This window comes from Rhinoraja longicauda, chromosome 39 (assembly GCF_053455715.1).
Source record: "Rhinoraja longicauda isolate Sanriku21f chromosome 39, sRhiLon1.1, whole genome shotgun sequence".
Classification (NCBI taxonomy): Eukaryota; Metazoa; Chordata; class Chondrichthyes; order Rajiformes; family Arhynchobatidae; genus Rhinoraja; species Rhinoraja longicauda.
In genome coordinates, this window is record NC_135991.1 from 6,525,928 (window position 1) to 6,530,940 (window position 5,013).

At 52.8% G+C, this 5,013-nt stretch overlaps 1 pseudogene; it reads right to left on the bottom strand.

Moving 5' to 3' along the window:
* Nucleotides 1-1,452: 1,452 nt before the first annotated feature.
* On the bottom strand, nt 1,453-4,642 carry LOC144611057 (tubulin alpha chain-like; annotated as a pseudogene).
* Nucleotides 4,643-5,013: the final 371 nt, after the last annotated feature.

Sequence of the window (5,013 nt, forward strand, 5' to 3'; positions counted from 1 at the left end):
GGATAGAAAATTGGTTGACAGACAGAAAGCAATGAGTGGGGATAAATGGGTCCCTTTCAGAATGGCAGGCAGTGACTAGTGGGGTACCGCAAGGCTCGCTTCTGGGACCGCAGCTATTTACAATATACATAAATGACTTGGATGAAGGGATTAAAAGTACCATTAGCAAATTTGCAGATGATACAAAGCTGGGTGGTAGTGTGAACCGTGATGAAGATGCTATGCGGTTGCGGGGTGATTGGACAGGTTGCGTAAGTGGGCGGATGCATGGCAGATGCTTTTTAATGTGGATAAGTGTGAGGTTATCCACTTTGGTGGTAGAATAGGAAGGCAGATTATTATCTGAATGGTGTCATGTTAGGGCGTACACCAAGATCTGGGTGTCCTAGTGCATCAGTCACTGAAAGGAAGCATGCAGGCACAGCAGGCAGTGAAGAAAGCCGATGGAATGTTGGCATTCATAACAAGAGGAGTTGAGTATAGGAGCAAAGAGGTCCTTCTGCAGTTGTACATGGCCCTAGTGAGACCGCACCTGGAGTACTGTGTGCAGTTTTGGTCTCCAAATTTGAGGAAGGATATTCTTGCTATTGATGGCGTGCAGCGTAGGTTTACTAGGTTAATTCCCTGAATGGCGGGACTGCCAAATGTTGAAAGACTGGAGCGACTAGGCTTGTATACACTGGAATTTAGACGGATGATAGGGAATGTTATTGAAACATATAAGATTATTAAGTGGTTGGAAACGTTAGAGGCAGGAAACATGTCCCCAATGTTAGGAGTCCAGAACCAGGGGCCACAGTTTAAGAATAAGGGGTAGGCCATTTAGAACGGAGATGAGGGAAAAACGTTTTCGGTCAGAGAGCTGTAAATCTGTGGAATTCCCTGCCTCAGAAGGCAGTGGAGGCCAGTTCTCTGAATGCATTCGAGAGAGAGCTAGATAGAGCTCTTAAGGATAGCAGAGTCAGGGGGTATGGGGAGAAGGCTGGAACGGGGTACTGATTGAGAATGATCTGCTGTGAGCACATTGAATGGTGGTGCTGGCTCGAAGGGCCGAATGGCCTACTCCTGCACATATTGTCTATTGACTATTGTCTATTCATCTCGCAGGCGGTTGTGGGCAAATGGAACGAGGATCCAGTTGATCTCACAGCGGCAGGTACAGAAACATTTAAAATATATTTATGTAGTGACATGACGAAGAATTGGATAGTGATATGCGCCAAACGTGGGCAAATAGGATGAGCATCGATGAGGCGGTATGGTCGGCATAGACAAGTTGGGCCGAAGGGTCTATTTCCACGGTATGAACCTATAGACATTGAGTAATTGTGTCTCTACGAAGGACGCAATACCAAACTAAGTCATAAATATGTTTAATTTCGGATATGAGATTTACAACAGTAGTAACAAAAATAAATGAATCTTTCTAGACATACAAAATATACAACACATTCACTCTTCCTCTTCCCCCTTCTTGTCCAGATCCGCCGAATCGATGCCTACTTCCTCGTAGTCCTTCTCCAGCGACGCCATGTCCTCCCGCGCGTCCTGGAACTCCCCCTCCTCCAGACCCTCCCCCACGTACCAGTGGACAAAGGCCCGCTTGGCGTACATCTTGTCGAACTTGAGGTTCATGCGGGTCCAGGCCATCGAGACGGCGGTGGTGTTGCTCAGCATGCAGACGGCGCGTTGCACCTTGGCCAGGTCGCCCCCCGGCACCACCGTCGAGGGCTGGTAGTTGATGCCCACCTGCAGGGGGAGAAGAACAGCGTTTAGTGCGGTTGCATAGAAAGGATCGCATTCATGATAAGATGCATCTGCCACCGGTAGGTGGAAGTAGAGTGACGTACCTAATAGAAACAGACCTCCGTTGCTTTGTCACGTTACTAGACGCGACCCAAACATGTTGGTGATGGACTAATGGCTTGCATAGGGTGAGTGGTGAAAGACAAATCGGTGCTCCTTTTACCGAGCGATAGCCAGTTTTCTTCTTCCATTGGAAGAAGCCGGAGCCGCGCAATGGCCAATAAAATTCTAGAAATCGCAAATGGTTCCCGCTTGGGCTGGAGTACCACGAAAGCAGTTCTTCCAGGGCGCAGTCGACCCGGGTTCGATCCCAACCTCCGACGTTCCGCTATCTTGCTATGCCGCCTCCCGCCCATGTGGGCGGGAGCAAGTTAATTGGCAGGTCGCATGGCGGAACAGTGCAAACAAAACCAGGGACTGAACGATCGTTACAAGGACAGCAGTGAGAGGAGAGAATGGAACTAATGGAAGGGCCAGCATGGACAAGATGGGCCCAATGATACCGGACGTTGACTAAAAATAAAGATTTGCGCATTTAACCTATGAAGAGCGCTGCTAGTTATCCTGACGCCGGCGCGACCCGTTGGCCAGGAGTCTCCCAGAAACCCTCAATATTTCCCTGGATGGATATTCAGAACCCAGGCCCTCGGTTTGGTTTCTGCAATCGTGGACCGGCTTGTCTGGATGTGGTAGACATCACAGCCCAGTGCGAGACCCGGGTTTGGGTCAAGCCTCTGCCGCGTGGAATAGTGCAAAATCTCCACGTACCTTGAACCCGGTCGGGCACCAGTCCACGAACTGGATTGAGCGCTTGGTCTTGATGGTGGCGATGGCGGCGTTGACGTCCTTGGGCACGACATCCCCGCGGTAGAGCATGCAGCACGCCATGTACTTGCCCTGGCGGGGGTCGCACTTGAGCATCTGGTTGGCCGGCTCGAAGCAGGCGTTGGTGATCTCCGACACGGAGAGTTGCTCGTGGTAAGCCTTCTCGGCCGAGATCAGGGGCGCGTAGGTCACCAGCGGGAAGTGGATGCGCGGGTAGGGGACCAGGTTGGTCTGGAACTCGAGCAGGTCCACGTTGAGGGCGCCGTCGAAGCGCAGCGAGGCGGTGATGGACGACACTACCTGGCCCAGCAGGCGGTTGAGGTTCGTGTAGGTGGGGCGCTCGATGTCCAGGTTCCGCCGGCAGATGTCATAAATGGCCTCGTTGTCCAGCACGAAGGCGCAGTCGGAGTGCTCCAGGGTGCAGTGGGTGACCAGCACCGCGTTGTAGGGCTCGACCACGACGGTGGAGATCTGCGGCGCCGGGTAGACGGAAAACTCCAGCTTGGATTTCTTGCCGTAGTCCACGGAGAGTCTCTCCATGAGGAGGGAGGTGAAGCCCGAGCCGGTGCCGCCGCCGAAACTATGGAAGATGAGGAACCCCTGGAGTCCGGTGCACTGGTCGGCCTGCGGGCAGAGAAAACAGAGAGCATTGGAAGGGAGAAAGGTGTGAGGGTGAGTGTGAGTGTTACAGGGGTAAACTGACGCTCTGAGGAGGTGTCTAGCATCTGTGGACGGAGCATAACATCTGTAGGTTTAGTTTAACATCTGTGGTCGGAACGATGCGACAAAGTATCTAAGGGACAGGTTAGGAATGCATGTAGATGGACATAGGCTGACTAGGGATAGTCAACACGGCTGTGTAGGTGGTTGGTTTTGTATCACCAATCTGATTGGGTTTTGTGATTATGTGACCAAAACACCATTGACGAGGCAGAGCTTTAGATGTATGTAAATACTTGCAGTAACGTATAAAATTATACAAAGACTGGACAAGCTTGATGCAGGAAATATGTTCCCAGTGTTGGGGAGTCCAGAACCAGGGGTCACAGTCCAAGAATGAAAGGGAGGCCATTTAAAACTGAGATGAGAAAAAAAACGTTTTCACCAAGAGAGTTGTCAATTTGTGGCATTACATGCCACAGAAGGGATGAGACCCGGGTTCGATCCTGACTGTCAGAGTGCTGTCTCTACGGAGTTTGTGCGTTCTCCCCGTGATCTGCGTGGGTATTCTCCGACATCCTCGGTTTCTTCCCACACTCCAAAGACCAACAGGTATGTAGGGTAATTGGGTTGGTAAATGTAACAAAAATGTCCCTAGTGGGTGTAGGATAGTGTTAATGTGCGGGGATCACTGGTCGACGCGGACCCGGCGCTCCGAAAGGGCCTGTTTCCGCGTTTTATCTTTAAACTAAACTAAACTAAACCTACCAGTTTCCGGATGCGATCCAGCACCAGGTCCACGATCCCCTTGCCGATGGAGCAGTGGCCCCGGGCGTAGTTATTGGCCGCGTCCTCCTTACCGGTGATGAGCTGCTCGGGGTGGAAGAGCTGACGGTATGTACCGGTCCGCACCTCGTCTATGGGTAGTGGGGAGCAGAGACCGGAGATCAAACCAGCGCCGCAAACGCCCCTCCCGGCACGTAGCGGGGAGGGACTGAGACATAATATATCAACACTCTCTCCCTACCAGCTTACCGATCACCGTGGGCTCCAGATCTAAGAACACCGCCCGCGGGACATGCTTTCCCACCCCGTCTCGCTGAAGAAGGTGTTGAAGGAGTCGTCGCCGCCACCGATAGTCTTGTCGCTGGGCATCTGTCCGTCCGGCTGGATCCCGTGCTCTAGGCAATACAGCTCCCAGCAAGCATTGCCGACCTGGACTCCGGCCTGTCCGATGTGGATGGAGATACACTCACGCTGGAGAGAGAGAGAAAGAGGGGGTGGGCGTTGGAAAAAAGGGGGAAGAGATGAAAGTGTTATTCGCACGGTTATTGGCTCCGAGTGCTAACATGAACTCCACAGTGTGCGCCTGGATTTGCGTGGTCATCGCGGAAATCCTCTGTCGACAGGTTCTTCGTACCGGGTCCTCTAGAGGTATCCCGGCTCCCCCACCCCCGTACCGGTTTGACACGACGCCCCACCGACCAGCCCCGGGAGAACCCACCATGATCTTCCTTCTGGTCTCGCAGCTCCAGGCAATGTGTCGCATCCGCCGAACGCGTCCTTTTATACCCCGCCCGATGGAACGTTCCATTCAGCCAGGCCGACTGTGATTGGCCGCCAGCGAACCAACCGTTGTCGTGGAACGCGCGGAGAAAGGCAAAGAGAACGCCGATTGGTTCTCAGCGCGAGTGACGCAACAAAGGGTTCGCGGCGATCTGT